At 33.1% G+C, this 17,465-nt stretch overlaps 1 pseudogene; it reads left to right on the top strand.

Annotated features, from left to right (window-relative positions):
• LOC128989470 (uncharacterized) overlaps positions 1-17,465 on the top strand; it is a 166,226-nt pseudogene that overhangs the window by 115,467 nt on the left and 33,294 nt on the right.

Genomic DNA, 17,465 nt, shown 5'->3' with positions numbered 1-17,465 from the left:
GTAGTTATATTTCTGTAAGGTATTATTAATTTGCAAGTATAGATGTTTGTGATTACGTTACACAGTCAATCACGCCAAAACTATACAGCCGAAATATTGCAATAATAGATCATATACACCACATATGTACACGATTTTTTTCCTGTGGGAGTGTCTTTTAGTGATCCTTCTAAAAATTTAAGTCGACCAAAAATGTTGTCATCTAAAATATTTGCAAACTTTACACTAAGTAATTAAAGGGTAAAAATCCTCTAAAAATCTCAAAAAATTTCAGGAAAAATATATTTTAGGAAATGTAAGTAACGGAAAATCGGCAAAGGTGGATGATTAAAGTGAGTTCAAGTAGTCGGGTTCCGGTTTTAACGAACCCTTGTACAACGTGGGTCATATGAGTCAAGTACACACGGTGAGTGACGCGTTGTGAAGGCGGAAATGAGTTTGGAAAAAAATATTTGAGGATAATTTTGGATTAAATATTTATTATTATTATGAAAGATTGTCAGACAGAATTAGATATATTTTTTTTAATCTGTGATTTTGGCTGATGTAAGATTGTATTACATGTGTCATCATTAATAAAGATCTTTATGGGGAAAACTAAAATCTTATATTTAAGAATTCGTAGCAGCAAAATGTGGTAATTGAATAATCATCTAATTATTTAAAAGACTGTGTACAAAATATAAACTTATGAAATGTTTTTATCAAGTTAACGTTAAGTATTTTTATAGAATTTTTTCTATAAGGGAAAATTAAAATTAAAGTCAAAACTGTAAGTGAAGATTTGTGAGCGATTTAACAGTAACAAGTTTTGATTACTTAACATATTTCAAATTAAATCCCAGAGCAACGAATTAACTAAACTAAAGTAAGTAAGAACTAAAGTAATTTAATTAATTCGAGATTAACATCTCTGTATACTTAGTGTAACGGTGTGACATTAAGGGATTTATTCACATTTGTGTTTACAAAATAGAAGACCGTTTTCGATGAGTAGTTACATCGGCACAAATGAACCGTTTCAACAATTTGGCAATTTTCCCAGTAAATCGAGTGTCAAACCCCTCTGACATCGTCTCTACAAACAGTACAACGATCTTGTACCAGGTAAAACATGCGTAACCTATTTACAATACATTAAATTGGTGTTACATTAAATATTGAAATATTAGTAATATTTATAAACAATATTATAGGCTAAAATAGATTTTTGTTTACCTATTTTCATTTTATTGCAACAGTGAAAATAGTAAAATATCTATTATACTACTACTACAATTGCATCTGTATTGTTATGAAAACAATGAAATATTGATAGTCAATTGTGTTCCGAATGGTCGTCTTTTATATTTGATCCAACCTTCATGAGTTTGGTTCAACATCATTTAGACCCTTATGCTTGTTATTTTTTATACTTTGTACCCTTTACATATCAAACTTCTTCTTTTGCCTCACGGTAAAGGGACGTTCACCAATTGTTGGATCCCTTACCTTGAGAAGGATATAAAAAACTAAATAATTGTTTCGTATCACGGTTGTAAAATGAATGAGTGGAACACCATTACAGTTCAATTAAAGGCTGAAATTAGGACAATGGCAACAAACAATATTACCGCCACGGGTATAACTTATGGCTACGATTGATAAAACTTGATTTCAGTGTATAGTCAAAACAACATTCACCAAGAATCAAGAATAGTAAAGAAATAATTTATATGCTTTAATATCCATTAATCATTTTGTTCTAAAAGATTTATTTTTAGGAATGATTTGAAGAAAATAACACACAGTAAGAAGGAATTTGAACTACAAGCAAGTCTTACGTAAATAATTCATTATTTACTTGTTATTTACGTGTTATTTACTAATTATTTACTTTAAATAATTCATTATTTACTTTCAACTTTTAACAAAAGTTGAATCCAACATAATGACTACCTAATTTACCTACCTAATATATCATAAATACACTAGAGTAAAATATACATTGATGAGCTTCAACAATGTTGAATAAATTCCTTTCGCCAGTCAATATTGTTACAAATGTGGATTGACTTCTTTCAAATCAGTCGCAGGCCTATTTTGTAGGGAGAAAGATCATAGTTCACGTTGATATGAGCGTGGCTTTGCTGAATCAACAAGATAAGCCAGCAAACTTACAACCAACAGCTCTCAATGTGCCTGAGTTGATTACTTAATTTGATGGATGTAGATGGATAGGTTAAATAGACATTTGAATACAACAGTATGACACTACTTTAGTTTTTTGAGTGTTGGTACAAATACAATTTGTTAATTTTATCTACAATTAGTTAAATCATGAATAAATATGGATTAAGAGTTATCTTCAAACATAAACAATATTTTCCATTTGAAATCTAAATATAGCTAGTGAGGGACATTAACTCCAACAGGAAACTGATAAAGGGAAATGGCTTTGAGGGACTACTTAATAAATTGCATTTTAATTGTCTCTTGTAATATTAAATAATTAAAAAAACACATTTTAAACAATTTGAAACAGAGTTCAGTAACTTAATACATTTATGATATTTAACAAATGCTAGGTGTGAATATTTGTAGAAGAATATTGAATAATTTAAAATAAAAAACTTTTTTAACACAAAACGTTTTTAAACGCACTAACATAGTATAAAATTGATTGCAAAATTTGGACTGGACAAGAAAGAGAGCTAATAAAAACGTTTTAAAAATACTCTTTCACAAATATTCGGAACAATTTATATGGATACAACCGCACTGCATAGGCAAACAACTATTTACAACAATAATATAAAATTGTACAACAATGAATATATGTCGCATATTTACAAAATTTAAATGAAACACTTTAAATTCGTTTAACGTTGGATCAGGACAAATAACAAAAAGTAAATATATTGATAAAGAATATGAGTTTGAAATACAAAACGATATTGTTATTATTTTGCAGAAAGAAGCAATTGAAGACCTCAAGAGCTTTGAAGAGTTCTTCAAAGTCCAGATTATAGCAGATCCTAAGCCGCTTTCAGACTTTTATTTATAAATACCATCTTTTCTTTTATTTAAAAGTTTCCTAACGAAAAAAATAAAGTTGGTCACTATATAGAAATTATTAGCTGTAAAGACGATTGATTAAGAACTTATATTCTGAAATTTTCATGATACTAGACAACAGAATTATTTTATTAAAATTGATTTTGATTATGTATATATCCTTAAGAATTTATAGAGGTATCTTTATTGTAGATTTTATATTGGAAATAACTTACACCTATCGTGAAAATAGTTATAATTTAGGTTTTATGAAATAATATTTATTAGTCCTTTAGTAGTCTTATAGTGTTTTTTTTTTTTTTTTTTTTTAAGGAGGTTGGCGGCCTCTTTTAACCTTGCATTTGCCCGTCCACATAGACTAAGCGCCCGTGCGTGGATCGTTTTTGTTTTTTCGTTTTGTTTATTGTTAAAGCGATTGATTACTATAAAACTTATCTTAACACCATATTTATTTCTTTTCGATGGGCTTGAAAGAGTGAACGAGGAAGCATGCGTTGATTGTAACTACTACTACAACAATGTTCCATCAAATTGCTTACTGAGTAACATTTATAAATGTTAACAGAAGTAACATTGTTACAACATAAAAACTTAAGCTGGAGCAAACAGTTTTTACCTCACATTACGAGAAGGAAACAGTTGAAATGAGAATACGAATAAACAAAAAAGAATAGAAAGAACAGTTTCTACATTCATGGTCTATTCAACGCTTCAAGATCTTGTCGTAATATTAAAAACCAAGCTACTACTTATAAGTTGGTATTACAGCATGTTTAAAAACTATTGATTTGATCTGTTATAAATAGTATTTACGAGTACTTATAGACCTAACGAATCTGTAGGTTTAGTATAGGTATTTTCTTGGGCTTAAAATATTCGAGATGGTTCAGGTTTTAAATCTTATAGCAAAATAACCAATTAGATTTGATGTGTTGTGTGTTGTAGATGTGTTGTGGCTATTTATATATTTAATAAATATTATAAACATATTAAGTTAATTAAAGAACACATTTTCACGTTGTTTAAAATATGAGTTTTTATACAGGGTGTCAAAAAAACTGAACAACTTTGAAGCCTTAATACAATCTATTTAGGCATCCATAGATCATTTTTGAAACTACCATATGATAGAGGAACTCATCAAGTTTTTTTTCATCATGATTTGCATGTATCAGCTGAGCCATTGTTGTCGCTCAAAGTTCAAAGCTTTAAACTTCAAAACATAACCTACAGTAAGGCAGAAGTCATGAACGTCCAAGAGAAAGCTCAGTGTGTTGAATATCACATTCAAACAAAATGTAACACAATGTGATTTTTCCGTCTGGGGTTTTGTCAAAGAAAAAGTTTATATAAAAAAAAAACTTAAGAATATGTGTTACTTTACATTTAATAAAATTTGTATAAACCTGTTACTAAAATATTTACACTGCAACAAAGTTTTTCAATTATTTTGGTACACCCTGTGTCACAAGAAATGATGAAAAAATGTATTTTATCAAATAGCCTTCAAATCAAACCTTTATCAGTTTCCTTTTGGTGTTACCATGTATCTTTGTGTCCCTCACTAGCTATGTTTATTTTTGAAATACAAAATATTATTGATGTTTGAAGATAACTTAATACCTATTTATGCATAATAATACCTATTTATGCATGATTTAATTAGTGTTGTGGAAGTACTTGGTACTCAATCTTTCACATATAGCTGCAAACTTATAACTTGCATGAGGTATTAGACCAAATAAATGTAAGTTTTAAGATTTGAATCATTACCATTTAAAAATGCCAGGTCTTTATCATTGTAACTACATATATTTTTTCCAAGTCTAGTTTTTCTAAAAAGTAAATGGTTGAATCAAATTTGATGGTTGGTTACAATTATACTAAAGCATGTTACAAGTTTGTTGGTGTAATAGGTCTTAGATTGTTGTGGATTTATTTAAACACATTATCCAGAAGTTCCAGGATAACCTGTTTAAATTTCAACAGGTTTTGACTCTATATATATATATATATATATATTATTAAATGAAATAAATAATTAAACATTTAGTACCCTTTAAGTTATTAATTTATTGAATAAACTTTCATGATTCGGCTCTTAGGCCATGATCACAGTTATAAACAAATAGTAAATAAATAGAAATGTAAATAATAAATAAGTAAACTATCATATGATTTTGGAATTTTGTCTAGTATAGGTTGGCTTAGGTGTTGTTTTCTTTTGATTTATTATATAACATTTTTTCATATATTATGTTTTCTTTTAGATTTTGCATTGTATTAAGTATGTTTTCAGGATCGTTTTATGGTTTCTATATGTGTGGAATTCTTCTTTAATGAATAATTTGTCTTTGTTTGGTCCAAATTCAATTACTGATAAATTATTTTCTATGTTTTGATATTTATGATTAGTTTTTAGTAAGTGTTCTGCGTAGTTTGATTTCATACTTGTTGAATTTTTAGATTTAAATGCCTGTATATGTTCTTGGAATCTACATTTGACGCTTCTACTAGTTTGGCCAATATAATACTTGTTAGATATATATATATAGTTTGTATACTACATTTTTGTATTTAGGAATCCTTACAGTAGTATCCGTGGATTCAATGTATGCGATTTTGTATTTGATACAGAATTATTATTTCGCAACTGGTTTAAGGCCAGACTGTCATATAAACTCTCTGCCCAAACAAGATAAGGAAGTTATTTAGTCCCTAACTCTCAAAAGGTTTTCCCTTTGAACTATGCTTGTAGTGGGTACGTCACACGCAAAATGTTATGTATTCTTTTATGGAACATGAATTATTAATACTGAAGGAATTGTTAATACCATGATACTTAATGATACTTAATGTTCCATACAAATTTCTGAAATATATTGTTGTGAATGTATCTTAATTTAAAATACTGGCTTAGAACTGTCAACAGGTACTATTGGCGTGACCAAAGGCAAATACTAAGAAATAATATAACTAATAATATAAATATATATAATAACATAAATATTATGAAATTTAATTCATGGCTACAATACTAAATAAATCATATTACAATTACACTGTGGTATGGATCCATGTATTTTTTTAACTATCAACAATAATTTAGCTTTGAAACATTTAAGGTAGGCTAATACCTGTATTCTCATAACTACCCTTTTTCAAGCACTACGAGCAACGCTCATAATAATTTACTTAACATAAAAAAGAACATGGAAGCTCTATACTTTGCGATTTCATTTATAGTGACAAAATAAACAAAGTGTTAAAAGACTCTAAATGTCAATTAATTAACATACTTATGTGTGGCTGATATAGTGGTTAGAGCTGATGACTTATGTTCTGGTGGAATGCAATTATCTTATGTTCTGGTGGCACGGGTTAAAATCATGCCAAAGACCAATATGAATTGGACCTTGGACTAAGAGGTCGTATCTTGGTGGTTTGGAACCCAACTCTGAAGATTAAGTGTGAAAAAGGATAGGAATCTTGTATACTCTAATGGGAACTTGTACGAAAAATAAACAGAATTTTTAAACATGTACATAAACGTAAAACCATTTTCAGAAAATATAAAGCGTTTCAAAAACTGTGTTTATTAATCTTGTATTACATGTTCATGCATTCATATTCACTCACTAAATACAATAAAACTCGCATATTCACTGTTTGCTTACTGAAAGAACACGCTCCAACTATGATTAACAACAAACATCGCTTCTACTGACCTGAACTACAAGGTCTGCAAATACACGGTCATTGTTTGTTCATTAACTATTCTACAAGGAGAACCTGACCTCGTGTTCAATTACAAGGTAGCTCGAACAAACAATCATTATAACAAACAAAAAGAGCGGTAAGTTTAACGGTGGATCGTGTAGAAGGATGTAACTTTAATTGGTTTTGTAATTAAGCACTTAGTTTTTTGATGATTTGCTTAGTTTAATTTAAACAAAACGCACTATCAGACTATATCTTGAGTTTAATATGATTCTCACTATAATTAGGCCTTGAAAAGATTTGGTGCATGAATATAATTGTAAATATTATGAGTGAATGGAATTTACTAGTCTTGTTTACGTCAATCCAGAGTATATAAATAGACTGGGCCACCGTCGTCTTGTAATCCAGCTACTAGGAGGTCACGAATTGTGGATATAGACATGCACTGTGGATGTGATACTCCCTGGTGTGGATTAACGTCCGCACTAGTGAGTACTACTACTATCCGCAGTACTATCCTGATAATTAGACCAATTCGTTAATACCAAGGCAAAAATGTGGTTCGGATCCCACTATAAACTGTAGGCCACTTAGTTAGTTGTCATTAGCTGAATGGGCTTTTAATTAACAGCTGTGTCTAAGGAATATGCCGGCCTTAGTCTACAAGACTGCAAGATCGCGCCACCCATCATACACTCATTCTTCACTCACATTTGGGTTAAAATACGCGCATAGTGGCGTCCCCATCTTAAATATTTGATATAATTGATATATTATATATAAAATTAATGTAGGCATACGTTATTAATCACTTTTCTAAGAAATAGTGTAAAATTAATATAATTTGATAACCGTATATAAATTGAATTTTAAAAATTTAGTTTTTTTGTTTCTGTGGAGTATTATCCATATTAACATACCAAAAGTATGTCTGAGAAATTAAATAGCTTATGGCAGACAATGTGTCAAGACATGTTTACTCTTTAGGTGAACCTTAGCATGGAATAGCTTTGTGTGAAGTTACTGTTTCATAAATTTAATTATTTTTGCATCATTAAAATACATACATACACAAATTATGTATATAAAGGAGTGGTCATACATATACATTAATCTTCTACCCTTATATTGTAAAGCACAGCCTTTTATATAATTTATATTTATATTACTCATATAATTATACTTCTGTATCATACTAAAATAACAATGTGTTTTCATACAGTAACTTATATCAAAAGAAAAATCTTTTATTTTGCGTTTAGTCCAACAATCGGTTGGCAGGCTAAAATTTATCTTTGTGTGCGTTATAAAGTCTAAAAAATATGTTTAATCTTTGTGAGTCTACAATTTACGTGAGTTTTTTTTTAATACAGTTGGAGAATCGATGTGGATATTTAAACTTTACAACATACATCATAAGTGTTAGTGGTGAGTGTTTTCCTAAAACGTTGGGAAGCAAATGATTTATCTTAACGCTAATGGTGCTTTTAAATCCGTTTCGCATGGCGTTTTATCTGAACATTTATCTTGGTTTCGGCACAATACATTCTTTACAGTTTGTTGATTTAAACATAAATAATGGTGTTTTCTGAATAAAAAATATATGTATATAGTTTATTAACTTTTACTACAACACTAATCTCAAGTATTGTAGATACTAAGTGACATTTATATAAAGGAGAATTTAGTATTAAGACTCATGAAAGAAAATTAAAAACGTAAAAAAATTGTAAAGAAACGTGGAAGAGTGATAGAATAAAAAAAAAATAAAACCCTCTTATTTTCATGCAACTTTGTTTGTTTTTGTTGTTGCATGTATACTTTGCATAATAGAATTTTATAAAGATAAATCTTTTTAATCAGTTTGACGTAGATAAGTTAACTACTGATTTTTGGATTTTAATTTCGACATCTCATATATAATTTTGTATAATGGACCAACTTTAATAAGTTTTATTCAATGTCAATATAACCATAACTGAATCCCTCAGAGTGTGCTGGTGTCAATACTATTTTTCCCACCTAACCTTATGGTACTTTAAGCGTTAATGAGACTTAACATGTGCTTGCTATAACTGTAGTAAGGTGTTCTTCAAGCTCAGTTTGTAGATTTGTTTCACAGTGATCTCTCATTACACCTGGACCCTTTGACTTTGGCTCAATTTATGATTATTTTTATTCTAAACCTTTACCTATACTTTAATACTTTTTTATGAAATAGTGACCATACAAAGTAGGTATTTTAAGCCAAGTATGAATGGAGATGACTGTAGGATAAGTGGCGCGATCTTGTAGTCTTGTTAGTGACTAAGGCCGACTTATTCCTTAAACACAGCTGTTAATTAATATAATTAATATAGAAGCCGATACAGCTAATGGCAACTAAGGGACCTACAGTTTATAGTGGAATCCGAACTACATTTTTGAGTTGGTATATACGAATTGGTGTAATTATCAGGATAGTACTGCGAATAGTCGTAGTACTCACTAGTGCGGACGTCAATCCACACCAGAGTTATATAACAAATGAAATTTTTAGGTACTGTCTATATTCACTGTGTATTTAAAAGCTCCATATGCAATACCTACTATATATGACTTAACCAAATTACCATACCATAATATTTAGGTAGTAAAGGGACATCTATACTTACTCTCATAACTAAATTTGTATGTACTAGATCCCGCCTCATACATTATGCATTGACAGTGCTACCATCTATAGTTTTGTGTATATAACCTATTGAACTATAAACATCATGTACTCAAGGGGTGTTGTCATAACACAGATTGCCTAATACACGTTCATGGCAAATTATGTTTAACGTAATTAATTAGATTCCCAGGAGATCCTAGCTTTTGGGGATGTAATTACATAATTGCCATCGTGGGGGAAATACAAGTTCTCGTTGATTTAGCCTTTGCATCTGTTATGAGTATTTATAGAGTGTGTAAATTACGAATTTAATTCTATATGGTTTGTAGTAATTTGTAAGTTTCATATTGTTGAATTAAATATGACGAACAATTGGGTTTGAAAAAATTTATTAAAATAAATAAATATAATTAATGTAACGTTATCCCTGGTTTCTATATAATATGAAGTACATTGCCGAATTGACTGGCAAATGAGTAATCCAAATTTAACATTGCATACTGGCTTAGTAATAAATCACAATCAGCTGTATTAAAGTAAAAAAATCTGCAGTTAATAGCTTCTTATGCCATTCTTATGGAGAACCTTTTACGTTATATCTCGTTTTCAGGTAACTTTATGGGGATTCTGCTATTTATCCTGAGTCCCTGGGGTAAAGACCTTTAATTTAGACCTCTCCCAATTTTCTGTGACTTACCAAACGTCCACAATTTTCTGGTAAAAGTTTTGTCCGACATAATTATATACAAGGGTATAATTTAAATAATATATATATATTTTTAATTCTATATATATATTTTTAGTACCGAAATAGTCTTGCTGGTTTACTGTAGTTTCACTATTAATAATACTAGATACATTAGGAATTAATTTACAGTCATTAATGTAAAATCTAGTAAAATATTTTCTTTTGAACGAAATAAATTTCGAATTAACACTAATGTATCAATAGATTGATACATTTTCCTTTTTTTCAAAGCCGACTACGAAAATCTGTAACCAGAAGTTAATTCTGTGATTAGGTAGAAAATAAAAAGTTCCAGTATGAAAAATAACCAACTTCAAACCCAGTAGATAGTATGAAAGTAGTGTAAGTATAGATTGTTTTCAAGAAAATAAACAAGAATAATGTGTTATCTTGCTTAGCTATAGAAATATTTATGGATACTGAACTAAGATTAATCTAGGAGGAAACAAGTTTGCGTTTACAGTATTAGCAATGACCTACTATTCTAGTTAATAATTTTACAAAGTGGTGAAGAGGATATCTCCCCGACAGTGATAATTGAGAAAGAACAGCTAAAGTCACTTAAGTCTCGAGTCTTGTCGTAAGGTTTTGTGGCCAACTTGAGAAAGTTAAATGACATCCTTTCTCTTTCATACAAACATGAAACATTAACTTTTATTTCAATGTATATATTTGATTGTACGTATAATATATTCATTTAACCCAATCGTACTAACTTAATCTCTTCATGTCATTTTTTATCCTCATTCATTGATGTTATAGTTTACGTTAGGGTTTGTTGTACTTTATAAACTGTAAACATTATTTTTGCATGGTAAACAAAAATGATTTTTTTCTGGTGATGTTTACGAAGATTACTTTAAAATTAATTTTAAATAATTAGTAAAATAGAGTATTAGCCGAAATTATACTTTATGATGGAAGCTGAGTGCTTTAAGCAACTAGCTGATATTCATTGAAAAGTACCAGACATATTTCTTCTTCTAGGAAGCTAAATTAAATATTCAATTTTAAATAACTTGACACAGCTTAGTTTTAAGCACAAAAGTGTTTTAAGTATAACCCTCCAAACTGATGTAATTCGTAAATTCCATATTAATTATTATTTGTTATTTTACAGAGCAGTGTTTGATACTCTTTGCCATATTATATTGCTTGTTTCCTCTATAACATTTGTTTTGTGCTGATTTAATTAACATCTGTTATATTCATTGTTTTCTTCAAAAATATACACAATTTACAGTCCACATAGCTCTTTAGTAATTTATTATTATAAGTTTATTTTCAACCTTTAATTCAACGCAACGCAGATACCCAACAGAGCAGTATGTTAGTCCATTGCGTAACCGAATGTAGAAAAAAACTGATTACTCGGTTGTTTGTCATCCGATTTTAATAAACAAGGTCTCATTTGATTTGGATTTAAATTCTCTATCTTTTTGGCATTAAGAACAATGTTCCTAATATTTATGGGTTTCATGAAATTTGGCAATAATTATTTTAAATGGCCGCCATATTGAAACGGCTTGATATATTGGAACGAAACTTTATAAGCGCTCCTTTTAAACCTCAAATAAACATGTATACCAATTTTGAAAAATGCCTAACACATAAAATAATTATTTAAAATCACAACCAGACCGACAAACGGAAATCTAGGCATTTTAGACCCATATTTATATGGCATTTTGTGTTTGCCTTAGCCCAAGGAACAAGTTCCTAGGTTCAAGTACCTAGGAATAAGGCTGGACGACAAGCTCACCTGGAACAGCCATTTGGCACATATAACGCAACGTTCTCAGACCACACTTATGATGATGAGGCGGGCTGTTGGGAAGACCTGGGGTCTAAGTCCACAAATGACTAACTGGCTATACACTAGGGTCGCAAGACCGATGATGGTGTATGGCTCGGTGGTCTGGTGGACCAAGGTAATGCAAACTACCGCTGTAAAGAGACTACAAAAGATCCAGCGAGTAGCATGCCTTAGCATCACAGGAGCCATGAGAGGCACTCCAACTGCAGCCCTGGAAGTAGTGCTAAACCTGCCACCTCTCGACATCATTGTGAAAGGAGAGGCAAGGATGGCAGCCTACAGAATGGCTTGTAGTGGCAACTGGAAGTATAATGCCTCCAGTGAGCACACAAGAATTGTAGACAAGGTGCAAAAGAACTCCTTGGAAATGCTACCAGACAGGATGGTGAAGATCACAGATCTAGAAAAACCATACAATGTTAACATTGTTGACAGGGATGCCTGGGATAAGGGTGAACCTGAATTCATGAAAAGGGGGATCACCTGGTATACGGATGGCTCAAAAAAGCCAACGGGCACGGGGGCTGGAATATATGGAGTCAGACCCAAGGTGCAGTTATGCGTAAGTTTGGGAAAAATGGCCACTGTATTCCAGGCAGAAGTGGTGGCCCTGTCTGAGTGTGCGAGAGTGTGTTTGAAGCGCGGTCTTATAGGCCACACTATATACATGAACTCAGACAGCAAAGCAGCACTAATGGCACTTGACAGTTTCGACTTTACCTCCAAGGCTGTATGGGACTGTCATCAAGCCATGAAAGCCCTGGGAAAGACCAACAGGATCATCCTTAGTTGGGTTCCAGGGCATAAAGGTATTGCTGGCAATGAGGGAGCTGACAAGTGGGCAAACAAAGGAGCTGAAAGCCCGCTCATGGGTCCAGAGCCGACGTGTGGTATTGCTTACAACACAGCACGGAGAGCTGTTCGCCAGTGGATGGGCATAGAACATCAAAGGAACTGGGAAAGAACAGAAGGAAATGTACAGTCAAAGAGAATGCTGAAGGCACCTACAGGTGCGATAGCGGCAGAAGCCCTTGGGCTGAGTAGGAAGACCCTGCGGAAGGTGGTTGGCTTTATTAGCGGCCATTGGGTATTCCGTGGACATTTACACAAGATGGGAATTCAAGTTGAAAGCCTCTTATGTAGGAAATGTGGAGAGGAGGAGGAGACAGCATTCCACGTGATATTTATGTGCCCAGCCCTACAAGGTCTGCGCATGAGATCCCTTGGCCTATCGACTGGAGATCAAAGGGAAGAACGGGTCACCATTGTCAAAAGGATCTCACGGTTCACAAAGGACCTGGGATTTGACAAAGAATGAGGACCTGTGAATGAGGGTGCACAATAAGCTGTTCTAGCTGCGTTGCAATCCCATGGTTACTTGAAGCCTGGCCCTCTATTAAAAAAAAAAAAAAAAAAAAAAAAAGGAACAAGTTCACAAAATATGTCCGGACAATTTGGAAACACCCTGTATAGTACAGTCAATCCGTATCCAACGTGGACAAAATTGGCGTCTGAGAAATTTTGTTTGAAATTTATGTTTTTTGGGGCGCTGAATCCGAATCTGAAGTTGTCCAACAAATATTTCTTGAGCGTTCCGAGATATTCGCAAAAAACATCAAAATGTTAGCACTTTTTTCAGTTTTTATATTATAAGTCGAAAACTATGAATTCTAGCGACTTTTACCCCTTACAAAATGAAAGTGGGCAAAATTTCCTTCAAAATGCACTATTCACACTTGAAAATCGATTAGAAATAACCTCCGCTAGAGCGCATTGAAAATTGGTTATTTTCCTAACTTTAAAAAAATTCAAGCTTTTGGTCTGGTTTTTAATATTACTCAGCAAACACCCACCCCCTTCCATCCTATACCTATCTCAACCCCTTCTATCTCATCAAACCTCCCCCCTCAGCATTAAATACCCTACCATACCAAACGCTCTCCCCAAACCCACACCGTTCATTTTACATATCTTGAACGGAATGTGATAAATAATGTTAGAGAGGTAGGTTTCTATGGTAATGATTACAATTTATTCATAGTTCATATTCACTATATCTACATAACTATAACATTATTTTTAAAATGTACACGTATAATCAAGTGCCCCTATAAAAAATGAAAGTGGGCAAAATTTCCTTCAAAATGCACTATTTACACTTGAAAATCGATTAGAAATAACCTCCGCTTAGAAATTCAAAAGGCATGATCGAGTTAACCCACTCTCTGTGATGCACTCTGGAATCAAAGTTCACAACAAGGCAGTTATCATTGACCCTATCAAAGAATGACTATCGTAAAGCAGTTTGAAGACGAGCTAAAGGAATTCTTGAAATAAGAGCTAAGTCCGTATCCTACGTCATTATTTCAAGAAGGGTCCATGAGGAAAGGAATGAAATCGAGCCTCTAAAAATCCTTCCACCATTTGCCCGATTCCGAAGTACCAAAAGACACGTTTTAGATGGAGGGTTTCTACTGCACAGGGTGGTTTGGGAGAGTAACCAGACCTTTGATGAGATTGGTGACTCTTCCGTAAGATATATAAAACGACACTACTCCAACCCCGTGGTTTTGTTTGGCCACCAAAAAAATACTCTGTGGAAGTGCTGTTCAAAAAAGGAATTAAACCAGACGTTTCTCAAGAACATTTCTTGGGAAATGATCGGAATAAGAATCGGTTCATATCCCTACTCAAGGATAAGCTTGCCAATTCAAACATATGGTGTGAGCAGGCAGAAGAGGATGCAGACCGACTGATCATCACTACAGCCATCAATCTGTCTGCTCAAAGTAGTTCAGTCACTGTTGTCGGAGAAGATATCGATCTTCTGGTGCTACTAGTGGGCTCAGCATCACCAGCCAACGTATTTCTTTTCAAGCCTGGGAGAGGGAAAGCCAAACCACTTTGGTACCATCCTCAGAGCCTGGTCAGTGAAAGGATCGCCCAGAACATCCTTTTCGTTCATGCAGTGACCAGCTGTGACACCACGTCCGCACTATATGGCCAAGGAAAGGCTAAGGGTTTGAAGTTGCTGGACAAACACCCCCAGCTGTCTTCCCAGCTAGCCCTTTTCAGGACACCTTCCCATGACCCGACCTTTAATCAGGATTCCATGTTAGAGGCAGGAGAGTCTTCCTTAGCAGCCTTATACGGGGGAATTATCAGCACACACCTGGACGACCTAAGGTACAAGGTATACAAGACAGCACTTTTCAAGAACTCGGTTAAAATGGAATCCCTACCTCCCACAACAAACGCTGCTCATATTCACCTCCTGAGGGTCTACCTTCAGTTCCAGATATGGCTTGGCCATCAGCCTCAGCCTGAACAGTTAGGCTGGAAAAGAACTGTCAATGGACTCCAGCCCATCCTATCCAAAAAGCCTCCAGCCCCCGAAAGCTTACTTTCGATTATTGCATGTAAATGCCAAAAAGGCTGCAACACTAAAGTCTGTAGCTGCAGAAAGGCTGGGCTATTTTGCTCTAGACTGTATGCCCATTGTGAGGCCTCTGAATGCAGCAACGTGGACCAGAGAGATCCTGATGACTACCACGAGGAACTCGATGAGCACAACCTGGAAGTAGATGATATAGAAGAATCGCCAGAGCCACAGTCAGGACCATCTTGCGCAGGGCCTAAACGCCCCCGCCTGAGCACTTGATTATACGTGTACATTTTAAAAATAATGTTATAGTTATGTAGATATAGTGAATATGAACTATGAATAAATTGTAATCATTACCATAGAAACCTACCTCTCCAACATTATTTATCACATTCCGTTCAAGATAAGTAAAATGAACGGTGTGGGTTTGGGGAGAGCGTTTGGTATGGTAGGGTATTTTATGCTGAGGGGGGAGGTTTGATGAGATAGAAGGGGTTCAGATAGGTATGGGATGGTAGGGGGTGGGTGTTTGCTGAGTAATATTAAAAACCAGACCAAAAGCTTGAATTTTTTTAAAGTTAGGAAAATAACCAATTTTCAATGCGCTCTAGCGGAGGTTATTTCTAATCGATTTTCAAGTGTGAATAGTGCATTTTGAAGGAAATTTTGCCCACTTTCATTTTGTAAGGGGTAAAAGTCGCTAGAATTCATAGTTTTCGACTTATAATATAAAAACTGAAAAAAGTGCTAAAATTTTGTTGTTTTTTGCGAATATCTCGGAACGCTCAAGAAATATTTGTTGGACAACATCAGATTCGGATTCAGCGCCCCAAAAAACATAAATTTCAGACAAAAATTCTCAGACTCCAATTTTGTCCACGTATGGTTGATTTTTACAACGGATTGACTGGACTAGTATACAAGGGAGAAAAGTGTTGACAATTGTGCAACAGGTACGCGGCAATTGCTCTGCTGACGACAAAGCCGTTTGAACTGTGGTGCTAAAGGTCGATTGACTTCATTACTCTATTTGAACAGCTGTAAATCATTTTAATTTTTTAAAAGTTTGAACGAGTTTTAAAGGAGTTAATTCAACCGCCGATTCGTGAACAATGCAAGTCAAATCTTCGTGTCAGGTAAAATACTACAAAAGACACTTTGAGGTTAACTATTCACCTATTAAGGTCAAACTACTTGAATGATAAAACAAGTATATGAAATAAAAATTAAATTTCTGATTCACGGTATGAGACACCTCGCTCTAAAAAACACACATCAACAAAAATTTTTCATTTATTTTTTTCCCTATAATTGTAAGTCTACTGCTTCTGGGTACAATCTACAATCTTTTAAGTTCGATTATATAAAAATTAGATTACATAATGTTATGTGTATGTGTGTTTTAATGTTTGTCTAAAGTTTTTAATCCAAAAAGCCTTGATGTGTAAGTTTCTTACGCATTGTAAAATAATGTTCACAGCAAGTCTTTTACCCTATCATCATACAGAGGATGATAAGAAAAAGCTTAGAAATACATATTGGTACGAGTATTTGGATGAAAAGAATTATTTTGGATACATTTGAATTAACCGATTGTTGACATAGAAATACGTTATTACGGATATTTAAATGACAATCTATCGTTGTCAATTTAGATTAAGACTATATAAAGGATTTAACAATAAAATCGTACTTCGTGTAGTTAAATATAATTTCATGTATATTAATAACTTAGAAGAAACACCTTTACCATTCTTTTATAAGACTGTCACGAGTTAAGCGCTTACTCATTGGAATATTTATTTCCAATATATTTGAGAGATGTCTCTATTAAAGCATATAAAACCACATACACTAGTATAATGTGGTTTTGCATACACACGCACACAAACTCACACAGTCGTGCCTCTGGTGACGGACTGCGGTTTACTAGTGGTCAAATATCACGAATGACAGCTGGAAAATGACATGACGAAAACAGCACAGATTTTGTCAAATTAATTTAATTAATGCGTTGTAAAAGGAAACAAAAATCACAGTAACTCAACTGTATAAAGTATTAAAATGGATACTCGAGTAA

This window comes from Macrosteles quadrilineatus, unplaced genomic scaffold, assembly GCF_028750875.1.
Source record: "Macrosteles quadrilineatus isolate MER2022 unplaced genomic scaffold, UCM_ALF_1.0 Scaffold_3__2_contigs__length_128488019, whole genome shotgun sequence".
In the NCBI taxonomy this organism is placed as follows: Eukaryota; Metazoa; Arthropoda; class Insecta; order Hemiptera; family Cicadellidae; genus Macrosteles; species Macrosteles quadrilineatus.
This window is presented reverse-complemented; position numbering and strand designations above follow the sequence as displayed.